Source organism: Pteronotus mesoamericanus, unplaced genomic scaffold (assembly GCF_021234165.1).
Source record: "Pteronotus mesoamericanus isolate MK-2021 breed Mesoamerican mustached bat unplaced genomic scaffold, CSHL_Meso_final contig_25, whole genome shotgun sequence".
Taxonomy (NCBI): domain Eukaryota; kingdom Metazoa; phylum Chordata; class Mammalia; order Chiroptera; family Mormoopidae; genus Pteronotus; species Pteronotus mesoamericanus.
Genome location: NW_026555105.1, coordinates 36,490,328 through 36,506,018, shown reverse-complemented (window position 1 = coordinate 36,506,018; position 15,691 = coordinate 36,490,328). Strand labels below are relative to the sequence as shown.

At 42.9% G+C, this 15,691-nt stretch overlaps 2 protein-coding genes across 7 annotated transcripts in view; one reads left to right on the top strand and one right to left on the bottom strand.

Annotated features, from left to right (window-relative positions):
• BANF2 (BANF family member 2) overlaps positions 1–562 on the bottom strand; it is a 56,623-nt gene extending 56,061 nt beyond the window's left edge. Inside the window, exon 1 of one of the 2 annotated variants that reach the window (XM_054574093.1) lies at positions 557–562. The gene's annotated coding sequence lies outside the window, so the exon portion shown is untranslated. Of the gene's footprint in view, positions 1–286; positions 384–556 lie in introns of those variants that run through there. The other variant, XM_054574095.1, reaches the window with a different exon arrangement.
• The window catches only part of RRBP1 (ribosome binding protein 1), a 73,096-nt gene continuing 57,768 nt past the window's right edge, over positions 364–15,691 (top strand). For 2 of the 5 annotated variants that reach the window (XM_054574088.1, XM_054574086.1), the window contains exon 1: positions 365–590. The gene's annotated coding sequence lies outside the window, so the exon portion shown is untranslated. Of the gene's footprint in view, positions 591–15,691 lie in introns of all 5 variants that reach the window. The other 3 variants (XM_054574090.1, XM_054574087.1, XM_054574089.1) reach the window with 2 other exon arrangements.

Genomic DNA, 15,691 nt, shown 5'->3' with positions numbered 1-15,691 from the left:
AAGTCAGCGTCTCGGAGCCGCGCAGCTGTCCTGGAGTGAGCGTGGCCAAGTCGGCGCCCCCTCCCCCGCCTGGCCGGGCGTCCAGCCCCGTCCCGCCCCCACGCAGGAACTAGCGCCGCGCCGCGCAGCCCCGCCCACCCCGGCTCGGCCCTCCCGGTTCCCCGCAGCTCCTCCCCTCTCCCATTGGCCGAGAAGGAGACCCTCCTCTCTGCCCAATGCCCGCCGCCGCTGCTTAGTCGTCCGCACTCTAATTGGTCAGGAGCCGGCGGAGTGGCGGGCCACGTACCAATTGGGAGAGGCGGCCCGATGAATGGCTGGCCCGGGTGGGGAAGGCAGGAGGCGGCGATCCCGGCGGAGGGGGCCGTTCGCCAGCTCCTAGGCAGAAAGTGCCACGACTCCACACGCGCGCACGCAGCCAGCTAACGGCCGGAGCGGACGGCAGACGGGGCGGGCGGCGTCGGGGGCGCGGCGCCTGCAGCTACTCGAGGGCGCCTTCTCGGCAGAGGCTCGGCCGGCTTCTCTCTACCGGTTCCGCAGCGGCGACAGCGGCACCTACCCTCACGCTCTCTCTCCCGCTTCTCCAGCTGTAGGTAAGAAACTTGGTCGGGCCCTGTAGCGGCGGCTACGGCGCGCGGCCGGGACCGTCGGGGCGCCGGAGCCGGCCGCGCCACGAATGACACGTCTCCTTTGGCGGCCCCTCCCCCGGCAGCGCCACCAGCCGTCGCCGCGGCCGCTGACCCTTGGGGTTGGGTCGGGCCTCCAGGGCATGTGCTGGGTCGAACCCCGTGCAGGGGCGTGGGCCGAGCGCGCCCTGCGGTGTGGACCCCACGCCCCTTGCCGTCGGGGAAACTTGCGGCGGCCCAGCGGCGCGACGTGGCGACCCATCTCTTCCCGCCCGGCCGTCGGGCCGGCCCGAGCGCTCCGAAGTTGGGCAAAGAAAGTTGTTAGCGGGGCGGGGCGGCGCGGCTCACAGCTGGCGGAGGAAAGGGTTAAGTTTCGGGAAGCGGCCGGATGACGTTGCCGGGCTGGAGTCCGGGCTTGGAGGGGGTGGAGGGGGGGGGACGGGCGGAAGGCGGCGGAGGCCAGCCGGGGGGAAGGAGGGCGGGATTGAATGAGGGGCCCGCAGGCCGAGCGCGTCCGCCTGCCGGCTGCGTCCTGGAGGCGCTTTCTGGGGGCCGAGCGACCCCCGACGGGACGGGCCTGGGACGCCGGGCTGTGTGTGAGGCCGTACGAGGACCGAGGGCTGTGCGGGGTCCGGACGCCCCGGCGGCCGCAGCGGCAACTTCCCGGAGTGCGGGAGGTGGCTCTCTGCTCCCCCTGGTGGTGGGGCTGGGGGCACCGTTTTCCTCGGCCCGGCCGGGCGGCGCTCAGAGCCTGGGCGCCCGGCAGAGGGACGGGGGCACCTCGGGCCCAGCCCAGCCTGCCGCGGCCGTGCCAAGATGAATGGGCCGGCGGTGCCAGGTCCGGGCGGAAGCGAGCATCTCCGGCCCGGTCGGCCAAGCGCGCTGGCACCCGGCCTGGAGTCCGCCCCGGCCTGCTGGGCTCCTAGGGCAGGGGAGGGCAGGCTGAGGTCCGCCCTTCCACTGGGGCGTCCGGGAAGCTTCAGGGACCCCTCCCCAGGTAACAGATCAAGATGGTAGATCGGTATGTTGTAATGGTTAAGGGAGGGGGTTCTGAAATCTCAGCACCGTTGAGGATGACCTCGACCCAGATGTTTCACTCCATGTGTCCATTTAGCTGTGTGAAAAACAGGGCTGCTGACGTTTCTACTTAAGAGAAAAATCAGTGAAGACCGAGCACACGTAGAGAGTAGATATCAAGTGTTGGCTCTTATTGCTGGGATGAGTTTTTAAGGGCGTGTGGTGCAAGCGAGGGAAGTGGAGTCTGGGACTGGCGCCATCCTGCCTGCTGCAATTGCAAGTCTGGCTTCCACCCCTATGCTACCATGCTTACCGACCATCCTCTGAGCGTGTCCCTTAACCTCTCTGAACCTGGGTTTCCTTATCTGTTGCCTGGAGATAGTAAAACACACAGTTAGAGACTGGGCAGCCTCCCAGGCAAGTGCTGGATAAAACTGGGACTTTGTGCAAACAGAAGGAAGTTTGGTAATAACTCCTGGAGGTCGGAGGTCAGCAGAGACTAGAAAGCACCAAGGAAATGAAACTTTGAACGCTCTTGAGAGCCTCCCACATCACTGTTTGCCTAGTGTGCTGGAAGCATCAGGGTGAGGGGGCCTGGCTGGCACTTTCTGGAGTTTGGGCCTTTCATCCAGACTAGAGATTTCTTCAAGAATACTGCTGCTGAGGTGTTTTTGTCCAGCACTCTGAGGAAGGACAGCTGCATGCTTTATCCCTGTGCATTTGTGGACCGTGTATTCTTCACTGACTCTACCTCCAGCTTTACACTTTATCTCTGTGCTTGGTTATCTTAACTTCCTGTTAATCTGACACCAGAGAAGTCTTGGTGATCCTGCTGCATGCTACTTACTGTGGTGATGTCTCAGTTCCTTTATGAACTTTGCGAAGGTCAGCTGCACTGTGGTCTGCCAACCTTTTTCCCTTCCAGAGAGTAACTTCTGATTCTGAGGTCCTAGAGATGCCACTTCCCTCTCTATTTAAGAAAAGGCATTATGCTAAGCAATATAAGCCAGGGGTGGAAGACAAATACCATATGATTTCACCTATAAGTGGAACCCGATCAACAAAACAAGCAAGAGAAATATAACCAGCAACATTGAAAGAAAAAACCAACAGTAAGGAGAGGGGAGGTGGGAGGAGGGTAATGGGGAAAAGGAGAAAGGTCAAGTCAAAAACCATGTATAAAGGACCCATAGTGGGGAAGGATTGAGGATAGGAGGTAGGGGTGGGTGAGGCAGGGGAAAGTAGTGGTAGGAAAATGGAGACAAATGTACTCGAACAATAAAAAAAAAAAAGAAAGAAAGAAAAGGAAGTTGGGGACAGACCTAATAGATTATTTTCCCTTTACACTGATCAAGTCAAACTTGGCCTGCAGGGCTTCTGGGCCCTGCTTGAGGGTAGAACAAGAACAGAAAAGGTGTCTTCAGATTTGGAGATGGAGTGTCCAGTGGATAGAGATAAAGGCATTATGCTGTAACAGAATTCTTTCATGGTTAGGAATAGGCCTCTGAACATCTATAAAGAGATTAAGAAGTTAGTGGTACCTTGGTGCGTGAATATTTTTTGACATTGGGAGAGTTTTAAATAAATCCCAAGTCACTGAGTCACATTTGAGCAATTTTGTTCTTTGCTGGAATGACCGCTAAGTCAACAGGCTGCAGTAATTATACAGTGCCAAATTCCATTTAAGTGGTTGAATACAAGTGATTTAATTGGAATATTGGTTTATTATGTATCAGGGACACTTTTAAAAGCCTCAGGACCCCAGACTCTTCCTACTTGTTCTTTTATTCCTGGGAGCTTAAACTGATAGGTGAATGACACATAGGGAGAGAGTCAACAGTTTTTTTGAGACACCAGATTTTTCTTTGCCAAAATTTTGTTTTGGGAAAAGATCAGTCAGCATTATAATGGCAGGATTGTGTTATTCATGCACATATCTTGGAACTGCAATGGTTAAGGCCTAGCTCTAGCCCTTAACAATAGTTGACTGAATGAAGTAGACCACAATACCTATTAACATAGCCTCCTTAGTAGTTTTGTTTCTTATTGAACAAGTGAAGCTGAGCCCAATTTTATTTTAAATACTCGTTAGAATCAGATTCCATAGTTTGATGTACACCTAGGTCTTGCAACAACCCCATTTTGTAAGTAGGTATGGTTGTCCCTATTCTGTAGATGAGAATATGGAAACCCAGCTGGTCAGACGGTTGACATGCCAGTTCCTATTGCCCAGTTGGTGGGTGATGTGGGCACAGCCTTCTAAATGTTCACCTACAGGACCATGTAATTCCACATTTGCTGGGACAGTAACTACCCGAGGGAGGACTTGCAACTAGAAGATCTAAATTAAGAGCTTCAGTGAAAGGAAGGTGGGGAGTCAGTTGAAAATGTGTCATTGCAAGAAGTTACTTTTAATTTCATTTCTTTCTCAAGCATCTCATGTGTCCTGTGCCTTCAAACACCATAAATACAAAGAAGTGAGACCTAGTTCTTGTGTGAGGAAGCTGCCATCTAGAAAACTGTGTTGTCCAACATGGTAACCACATTAGAGGTATTAAACTTTAAACAAAACTAAATAAAATGTAAAATTCAGTGTCTTAGTCACACTAGCTACATTTCAAGTGCTCAGTAACTATGTGTTGGTCAGTGGAGATTTAGATCATTTCTATCATCACTGGAAGTTCTCTTGGACAGTGCTAGTCTAGAGATAGTTGGTATTCTGTAAACATTTAAGTTTCTGTTCCTCTAGATCATTTAGAAATATTAATTTATTGAACCATATGAAATTGACCATTCTATATATCAAAAACAGTTGACTAGTGGCAGTTCATGTGCTTCAAATTAATGAGATATCTCACCTTTAGAAAACATTTATTCCCTTTTTGGGTACATTGTAAATTGCATACCAAGAAAAGGAAAGGAGGGCAGGACAGATAGTGGCCCTTCCCTGGAGGGATTCTTACTTTATTCCAACAGTGTAAGAATGGTCAAACCAAACACACACACAGATAGTTAATTGGGCAAAAAACATATGGCTTGTGGGGGAAGTAAATATTTATTCAAAATGAGAGATCCTGGGCAAGAGGGCCACCTAGGATTACAGAAATTAACTTGGGTACTTCCTAGGAGGCTGTTTTCTTTTCTTTTTTCTTTCTTTCTTTCTTTCTTTCTTTTTTTTTTTTTGGAGGCTGTTTTCTTAGTCTGATAAATTCTGATGAGTCTCTGGAAATAGGCAACCTGACTCCTGGGTCTGAAAACCAGACGTATCTAGTGTGCTTCCGTTTTGTGGTGTAAGTGACGTGTATCTCCCGCCTGTCTAACAATGGGAAGCAACTTTATAAAGTTTTGTAATTTCTACATTTAATTATTTTGAAAAGACTGGAATAGATGCCAGTTCCCAAACCATACGTGTTTCAACATAGGGGCGTTTTTATACTTGGCTGACATAAGTTGTTTCCTTGGGTCAGTGACAGTTTGCAAGGCTCTCTTATGCTAGTGAGCTGATCTTAGTATCCTAAGTTGAATAACATAAAACCAAAGTTAGCAACCCAGAATGATGGGCACTTACTCTCTTCTTGGTCAGAGAGGAGGTCTACTAAGATTGTGCCTGCCCACTCTATTTGTAGTTATAACAACTGTCATTTGCTGGTTCAAAAGCTGTAATAGTATGCCATTTTACGCACAAATCTTTAATTCCATACCCTAACTCTGGTTGAGATGTGAACGAATATCTATTTTAGGCTGTCTTGAGACTATTTTTGGGTTCTCTTGGGAAAAAAATGGGAATTTCTGGCCACAACAGGTCCGCCTTCTTGAATGGCAGCCATGGCCCCTCTCTGGGCAGGGCCTGTGCTCTCTTTCACCATGATGTGCATGGGTATTGGCAGTCTCTGAGGGGGCACTGTCTTTTCCAGCATCAGAGAGCAGATAGGGGCTGGAGGGCACCTGAGTGGTTACCATTGTCTCCTGCTAAGCTGCAGCTTGGGGTAGTGGGAGAAGCCCTGGTTGGAGGTTCCAGTCCCAGAACTAGGTGGTGCAACCTTGGACATGACTTGTCTCCCTCCTAGGCTTCAGTTTCCTCCTGCTGTAAAATGAAACTAGGCCAGATGGCTCCATCTTTCAGGCCACAAACCTTAGTTTATCTTTAACTCCTTGTTTTCTCATACTTGTATCCTGTACAATAGCAAATCCTGTTAACTCTACCTTCAAATCAGAGCCAGAATCTAGCCATCCTCACCGCTTTCACGGTACTACCCTGGTCCAAATCCCTCTGATGTTGCCTGAGTTATTTTTTTTAACTGATAAATATTTATTAAATATTGTTTCACCTGTGTTATTTAATTAACCCCAAAATGGTCTCCTTGCTTCTGCCCTCACCCCTCACCTTCTAGTTTTTTCCAAGAGCAAATCATGTCGCTTTTCTGTTCAAGATTCTCCTTGGCCATAGTCTCTACAGCAGCCTCCAAGGGCCCTACTTTCACTCTGGCCTTACCCCTACCATCTCCTTGTCCTCTGTTCCATTCACACTGACCTTGTTGTTGTTTCTCAGACATGCTTTTACCTCAGGGCCTTTGCACATAGTGTTGCTCTCAATGGGGAGCTTTTACCCAGATGGCCACATGGCTTGCTCTCCCAATCTTCTTAAGGTCTGTGAAGTGGCAGTCTTTGACAATCCCCCACTTCTACTCTGGTTCCCTGCCCCACCTCTCTGCATGGTTTCCTCTTCGTTATCACCACCTGACATGCTACATATGTGACTGACTTTGTCACATCTACTCCTGGAGCATAAGCTTTACCAATACAGAGATGTGTCTGTTTTGTTTTTCCTGGATATCCCTAATGGTTGGAATACAGCAGGTACCCATCTTGCTGAGCTAATATAAGAGATGACTTTCTAGTGCTTGTGTTCTATGAGTATATTATTATGTAGCTTCAACTCTCTGGATTCCTAGAGAATCAAATATAAACATATTCCAAGTTCAGGTGTTATTTGGATTCCCTCCTGCCTGGCTACAGTTGGGAAATTGCTGTGCAGAGGTGCTGTCAAATGTGGACGGTCTTGCTCTGCCTGCAGAGGCCAGGGCATTTGAAGTGACCCTTAAGGGGAGTCAGGGGCATTTGCTTTATCCCTGGCACCCCAGATCACCCTGCTGGTTGTGCTGACCTCAGTGCTAACTGTTCTCCCTAGTCCATCATTTACGCTAGGATCCCTCAACCAGACCAAGCCCTTCCCAGGTGCTCACATCAGTTTCCTCAGAATTGGCAGCTCGCATCTTTATTTCCCTGTGTAGCTCATGAGCGTTAGGTGGGGTTTACAGAGTAACAGAGCATATCAGTGATGACATACTCACCAGAAAATGAAAGGTTATTTTTGGTTTGAACAATGAGAGGGTGTGCTCTGAAAAGAGGTGGATTTTATGTTTAGTAGCACGAGTGTTTCTTAGTGTTAGGAGGGGAAATTCTTTTACAGCTGGAATGCCATTCTCTCTTCTTTTAGTCAGACTGAAGAATAAGGAGTTGATAAGATTAACATCCTGCCTCCCCATGTGATGATTTCTTTTTTCTGGGAGGACTTGCTAGTGGAGTCCAGGGAGGTAAAGGAAAATGGCTGGGGCAGGTGGTCTGGTTGGTAAGAGGCCATTCCAGACCTAGCCTCATCCTTCATTTCTCCTGCTCTTTCTATTTTTGCTTTTACGCAAAGAAATAAAAAGTATATCCTAGATTCTTAGCTGTTTCTGACCAGAGGATCAGGCCTGCTCGTTTTATGTGGAATACACTTGTTCTGGCCCTAAGCCCAACAGGTATGTTTTTCTAGAACTTCATTCAGTCATTAAAATGCACAACTCAACTACATCAAAATCTATTTTCTTTTCGAGTAAGAGTTGTCCTGAGTAGGAATTAGGTTTCTGTTGAATGCATTTTCATTTCTGTGTAAGGTATGATGTGTAGATATTTGTGGTAACTAGGAAGAATCTTAATTTTCAGAATTTAGTCGTAATGACAGTGATGAAGAGAAGGAAGAAGTCAGCGCTGAAGAAGAGATGAATTATTGACACCCAGAATGAAAAGTCTTATTAGTGATGCGTCAAGGAACATTTAAAAGGTCAACTTCAGCCACAGTTCTCAAGCCCAGCCACTTTTTTCTGTGTTAATGTTGTTTCCCTCTTAAGTTAGAAGATCCTGAGCCTTACTCTGAACAGTTTGATTTTTAAAAGTTGGTGAGGAGGATGGCACAGTGGAGCATGGCTACAGACAGTGAAGGTCTTGGGATGGTTAAAGCAGGAGGTGGCAGTCCACCTTGACCTTGGTTCCAGTTAGCATCATTTATACTTGTGTGCACAGGAGAGGTCTGGGAGGTGGCAGGAGTAAAAGTGCTGCAACAGATTCTCCAGTCATTAAAGGTGTTCCTCCTTCAAGATCCACATGATCATTTTCCTACCAAAGTTGGCATGTATATACTTTTTTCTCTTTACTGAAGTAAAATAAATATAAAGAAAACTGCAGTCGTAAGTCTGTAGATCAATATAAGCTTTCACAAGCTTAACACCCTTGTTTAACCAGCAGATTAAGAAACAGATTGTCATGCCACATGCCAGTCCCTGACACAGCTCCTTTTGTGCCCCCTTTAGTTGTTGTCCATCCCCCAGGATACCTGCTCTCCTGATTTCTCTCTAGCACACAGATTCATTAAGCCTGTGTTTAAACTGGGTGTAAATGAAATGAAATCCTATGGCATATGCTCTTTTGGGTTTTCATTGGTTATGTGTGAGGTCCATCCATGCTGTTGGGTCAGTTCATTTTTGTTGTGAGTATTACATCATGTGAGCAAATCACAGTTTATCCATTTCACTATGGATGAGTACTTGGATTGTTTCTAATTTGGTGCTTATGTTATATATAAATTACATTATATTTTAAAATACGGAGTCCTGCTCCTGACTTTGGTGACTGCTTGTCTGCATTTCCATTGGGTTTCTTCCTAGGCATAGGGGATCTTGGGACCAAAAGGAGACATATACTCAGCTTTAGAAGAGAGTGCCAGACTTTTTCCCAAAGTGCTAGTACTAATTTATACTCTCACCAACAGTATATGAGAGCTTGGAATTTATTATACAACAGCTGACTTTAAAAAGGAGCCAGAATGAAGTAGAGTTACCATTGCTGTTAAGAAAGAACCGTCATTCATCAGTTCTCCTTGTCAGAGAGATGGGAAGGTTTGGCTGCAGAATTCCTTAATCCAAAGATGGGCCTTTGCAGAGGGATTGTGAAAGAGGGTCAGATTTTATTGCCTAGAAAAAAATGCTGTATCTTCTTGCAGATCTGAGCAGGAAGGCAGCTCCTTGCTTTTGTTAAATGAATGGAGGAGGAGCTCAGCAGTGCTCTGATCTGGAGATTTGAATTCTTCCTCAGATGCCCCTCCCCACCCAGGTTAATAGAGTGAGTGTTGGAATATTAAGTGGATTTATTAAAAACAAAGGAGCAAGCAATTGGGTACCAGAGGTCATTCAACCCTGACCCACATGTTTCTAACCTGAAAATCTACCCACCTCCTGAATTCTTGTGCAAAGCCCAGGGTTGGTGGTACAAGGACACTGCAGGCCCCCTTCCTCCTGGATTGTTGTATAGCCAGGTTTGGCTTTGGAAGGCTCCCTAGCACAATCATCCTTCCTGTCATGTAGCAGGATGGTCTTCTTTTTCTTTTAAGATGTTGGTTGGCTAGGATTTACTGTGGCTAGGACAACTAGTGACACCCATGCCAAATGTCAGTGGCTTAAAGAAGGAAGGGGTACTGTGTTTCTGGTGATAGGGTGGACTGAGTGGTCTGACTAGGGTGAGGTAGGGCAAGTGCTACATTACAGATCAAACATCTTCTGAAAGCACTGAATGGCTTGGATGATATTGAGGAAGATAATGAGGAGGCTGAAATCTTAGTGAAAGGAGTAGCCCTGAATGGTAAGCACAACCTTGAAGACAAACTGGGCAAATTCTGAGTTTTGATGGGATCTATGGGCACACTATGATAGAAGATCCTCACTCAGAGGTGGAACTACAGAGGGTCCACACATCTTCAGGGAGAAGGCCAGTCAGAAGGAGGCCCATTTGCCTGCTGTGAAGTTGGACTCACAAGTTGTCCCTCATGAAGATCCCATGACCTAAGTGGTAAGAAATTCTCAAGTTGCTTTTTGAATTCTTTTATTAGAGTTGACCTGGACAGATAGCATTCCTGGGCCAGTCCACAAGCAAATAGATCTTTGAAGGACTGCACCTTTATTCTAAGCTCAGTGAATCCCCAGGTATAATTTATAAAGGAAAACGAGCAGTCCCTAGTGAAGAATAACTAAACACAAAATAAGACAGAACTCAGTGAATGAGGACTAGTAGAAAAAGATCCATGAGAACGCAAGACAGTTGAGTGGTTGACACCAATTTTAAACAACACTTTTTACTATTCTTAAAGTAATAGACAAGTTTAAAAATACCTACAAGGGAAAGAAACTATCAAATGACCCAGCAGTTTGAAAAAAGGATCAGATACAACTAACTTCTAGACTTGAGTATCTTAATAATTGTATTTACAAACCCAATAGACTGAAGAGAATAAGTGAAATGAAAGATAGAGAGAAAAAAAATACACATCATTTTAGAGAATCAAATAGACAAATGATTTATAAGACCTATTAAGAATCAGGGAGGATAGACTAAGAAGTGTGTCTAACTGGGGTTCTGGGAAAGGAGATTATGGGACTGAGTCAGTATATGATGAGATAACAACTGGAAATGTTATAGAACAGATGAGACACCCATTCCCCAAAAGAAAGTAAAAAACCCACATGTAAACAGTGTCGTGATTGATACAACCACCAAAGGAGAAAAATCAAAAGTGAGGGTAAAATGAAGGTAACTTTTAAAAAGAGGAAAGGAAAAAAAGAGGACAGTTTTTCATTAAAGGAAATTCTTGAGGATGTTCCTGGAAGGAAAGTAATACTAAATGGAAAGAGTGAGATGGGCAAGCAATGAAGAATAAGGAAGCTGGTAATTGCTTTTATTTGGACAACTCCAAACAAATTAAAAGACTGATAATAATGTTGGCAGTGGGGAGGGGGCTTGAAAAAAAGGATAATATTAAATACGTGAAAACTAAATTAAAGGGGTAATGGAATTAGTACAGAGGGGTAAAGTTTTATTTAACTTGGTGAGCCCTATGTGTTATTATTTTTTTAAAGTTATTACTAAGGAGTAGAAATGGTGTATTCTATAATAGTACAAAGAGAAAATAGAATAATTTTAAAATAATTCAAAAAGAGATAAGAAAGATAAAAAGATTCCAAGACAGTGGGGATATAGCATAATATAGGATTACAGATTTAAACTCAAATATATCAGCATTCATATTAAATGTAAATTTACTGCTCTGGCCAGTATGGCTCAGTAGGTTGGAGCATCATCCATAACCAAAGGGTGGCAGATTTGATTCCTGGTCAGGGCACATGCCTAGCTTGTGGGTCCTATCTCTGGGTCAGGCTCCTACAATCGCTGGTCTGGGTGGTATTGGAGGCAATACCAATCGATGTTTCTATCTTACATCGATGTTTCTGTCTCTCCCTTCCTCTCTCTCTAAAAACAATGAAAAATATATTTTTAGGCAAGGGTAAAAAAAATTTTTTTAAATGTAAACTTACTAAATACTCTAGTTAAAGTATAAAGCTATCACATTTTAAAAGTCTGTTTTAAAAAGTGGTATATTGTTATATAAAATACACTAACAAAATAGAGAAAAGTTCACTTCATAATGATAAAAGTTCAATTCTGCTTAAAGATGTGGCATTTTAATTTTGCATCATATTAACATAATCACAAAAGGTATAAAACAAAAATTGACAGGACTAAAAGGAATAGCCAAATCTATAATCATAGTAGAGAATTTTAGCACATCCTCTGAGTAATTGACAGCCAAGTAATAAGACAAAAATATATAAAGACTGGAACTTTGAACAAAATTAGGAATGTGGTTTATGTATGACTGTGTATAAATAAAACACTACAGCCGGCTAATACATACTTCAAGAATTTTCAAAGATTGGTCATATCCAGGACTTTAAAATTAAAGTCTCAACAAATGTCAAAGGATTGAAGTTGTCTACAGCAATTCAGTTAAATTAGAAATAAAATGAAAATATAATTAGAACATCTCTGAGTAGTTGGACATTTTTAAAATATCTGCTTCTAGTATTTATTTGTAGGCCAAAAAAAAAGGGAAATAGAAAATGTTGTGATGTGAATGATAATAAAAATACTACATATCAAAACTTTTAGGATGTAGCTAAAGTATTATTTATAGGGAAATTCATAACTTTAAATACATACATTAAAAAAGAAGAAAAGGTAAAAATAAATGAGCTAATAAGCATCTGTCTCCAGAAGTTACAAAAGGTAAAATTAAGTTAAACCAGTTAGAAGGAAGTAATTATAAGGAATTAATGAAACAGGAAACAAATATACAGTAGAGTTAAACGAAGCCAAAAATTCTTACAAAAGATGAATATTGTTGACAAATATAAGCAAAATTGACCAAGAAAGAGGCATAAATAATTAATATCAAGAATGTGAAATGGGACTTTGCTACAGATATGGTTGACGTTAGAAAAATGAGTGATTATTAAAAATCAATTACAGAAAGTTTCATTTTCTTTTGTTGCTGGTATACAGAAATGTAATTGATTTTTCCCCAACGACCTTGCCTAATTCTAATGACATATCTGTAGATCAAAAAATTTTTTTCTACATATACGAACAGATAACCTATGAATCACAGCTTTTGTTTCTTTCTTTCCAGTCTTCAAATCTTCTGCTTTACTTTTCTTGAATTTTGCACAGGATAGGACCTCCTCATACAGTGCTGGAGAGAAGGAACAACAGCAATCATCCTGTTTTTCAAACCTCAAGGGGAAATTTAGGTGTCTTGCTATTTAGTGTGATGGTTGGTATAGGCTTTTTGTAGATATCCCTTTTTTGGGTTCTTGGTTCTCTTCTTGGTTCAGCGTTGATATTTTCCTAGAAATCTATTTATGTTGTCAGAACTTGGAAAATTATCAGCACATTGAGAGGTAAGAAAGAAGTCTGTGTATGATGTATGGTACAGCATCCCCTCCTCTGAATCCTTCAGTTGTTTTAGTGAACACCTATGACACTGATTTGATTTAATTTTACTTAGCACAAGTTGTTCATAATGATCACTCACTGTTGGTAATAGTGTAAAGACTATGAAGAAACAAGAAATAACACTTCCCAAAAGCACACTAAGTTCCCATAGTGCATTATTTTCCTCTACCAGGATACCTGTTTTTCTCTTTAGATCTGGTTTTTAAAACCATGTAAATGAGTGACTCCTATCCTGACATCATATTTAGTAGAGCCTTCATTCACTTGATGAGTTGACATTTGCTTGGTGGATACAGTGCTGAAGAGACTGATCCCTGCTGCCTGGGGTCGTAATATCTACTGCAGTAAGAATTCTGTCCTGGGCAAGCACATCTTAACTGTTCATACCCCTTTTGAGACATCAGGGTTCTTGATTCTTATCTTGTAGGCATGTTATTTTCATAGATGAGGTAAAGCCTGTAGGCTTCTTGTAAGCCCTCAGAAGAATTAAGTCTATTTAAGTACCTGCTTTTCCAAAGACTATTATTGTGGAGAAATACAAAAATATGTCAATTCTTTATTTTTTTCTGTAGACATAGAAATTGAATCTGAAATGGGAGATGAATAAACAAAGGCTTATGATAGAATACATTTCTATTTTTAGTGTTTGTTTCTTTAAAATGAGTAGCATTGTTTCTTTAAAGTATGAAATCAGTTATTTCCATCCTATTAAGTCGTGAAATAAATTATTGCAGACTACACCTTTTAGTTACAGAATTTCTCTTAGTATCTCTGGGTAAAAAAACATCAGAGGTTATGCTTAAAATTTTAGATCAGATGATCTGAAAATTATCTTCTCCATTTAGAAATGTTACATGAAGTGAATAAACATGCATTAAAATGCCCTGGCTGGTGTGGCTCAGCGGATTGAATGCCAGCCTTTGAGGCAACCAGTTACATTTCTGGTTGGGTGTGGGAGAGGCAACCAGTCGATGTATCTCCACATGGATGTTTTTCTCTCTCTCTTTCTCCCTCCCTTCCCTTTTCTCTAAAAGTAAATAAATGAAATCTTTTTTAAAAAAAGAAAATGTTCTTATTTATCTTTAAAAAAATAAAAAAGCATAGCTGAGCTTACTCTAGGTAGTAAGAGATTGCCAGAGGCCATAAACCAAGGATGGGAGGGTAAAGGGGAATAATTGGGACCCAGGAGTAAACTCACCCTGGGGTGTGGATGGGGTGTTGTCAGACACAGTCTTCTTGGGTTTTTTGTCTTTGGCTTTAATGTCCAGGTGGGGACCGGGGTTTGTCTAAGGTAGGGAGTGGGACCTGAGCTTCCCCTCATACACCGAAGTAAAACCTGCAGACATGAAGGTTCACCCCCTCAATGAAAGGACAGACTAGTGGCAAGGGGTGGTAATATGGAATTTATTTGGTTTGTTCTGAGGCAGGGGAGGAGGCAAAGTCTATTGAGAATTTGTAACAGGAGGTCCTTACTGGTTGTTAAAAAGTAAGTCTAAGACTTGGTTGAAGCAGCTATGTAGAGACCACCCTGCAATTTAGCCCAGACAGGATTGCCACTATTAACAGTCCTAACGAAGATATAATACAAAATCATTATTAAAGGAATAAAAGTAGGTAATGAAAAAAATTAATGGGAAAAAATAATACTAGGATAAAAACCAGGATGACTTGAAAAAAACAGTAAGTTAAAGGATATAAAGCAGGTTAGATTCAGTTGAAGAGATAATTGGTGAAGTAGAACATGTCTGAGGAATTTTCACAGATGGTAGCACGGAGAGGTTGAACTGTAATTGGTTTGATCACAAAGAAACAGGTACAAGAAATTTTACAAATAACTAAGTGGTCAGGGGTTTTCCAGATTTAATGAAAAACATGACTCCTCAAACTCAGAAAGCACAATGATCCGGAATAAGATAAAAATAATTACACACCAAAAACTATTTTTATTGAATCTTTAGAACCCCATACATGGATCTTAATAGTAATTAGGGATTTTTAAAAAGGGTATTATAAAGAAGTGACAAATTGACTGACAGCATGTTTCTCAGCAGTAACTGCCCCCCCATTCACCTCCCCCAAAAGCAAGAAGACAAAATGTATCTTCACAGCAGTAAGAAAAAATAACTGTAAGCAGGAAATTCTATACTCCATTAATCCATTCAATTTATTCAGGGCTGTAAGGACTGAGAAAGTTTATAAAGAAGAGGTCCTTGCTGAAAGTATTGATCAAGGATATACTTTGGGAGGACCCCCCAAAAAAAGGAGTGAGATGCAAGGAACAATGATGAGGAAATAAATTGGTAAACATTTGGGTATTTTTTTTAATATTTTATTTATTTATTTTTAGAGAGAGGGAAAGGGAGGGAAAAAGAGAGGGAGAGAAACATCAGTGTGTGGTTGGGTTACACTCCCAACTGGGGACATGGCCCACAACCCAGGCATGTGCCCTGACTGGGAATTAAACCAGCATCCCTTTGGTTTGCAGGCCGGCACTCAATCCACTGAGCCACACCATCCAGGATTTGGGTAATTTAAACATGAGCTCTTTGGAACAAAACAATGAGAAGTCCTGGTGTGTGTGTGCTGGAGAAAGGGTGAAGGGGTACACCATGGCAGAAGAGGGGCTCACATCAGATGGAAGGGCACCAGACTTCATGCTTTATATAGTTCTCTTAGGGAAGCAACTGGAGGCATTGGTGAAATGAGGTCAACTATGTTTGTTAGGAAAATGTATGGGTAAAAATCATTTTAATTATAATTTTAGTACTCACTAAAAAATAGAAGTGGAATGTATATCTTCTAAACACTATAGAGGAAAGGGGGATATAACTTAAGTAGTCCAATAGAATGCAAAAAAAAAGGGGGGGGAGAATAAGCAAAGAAAAAGTATT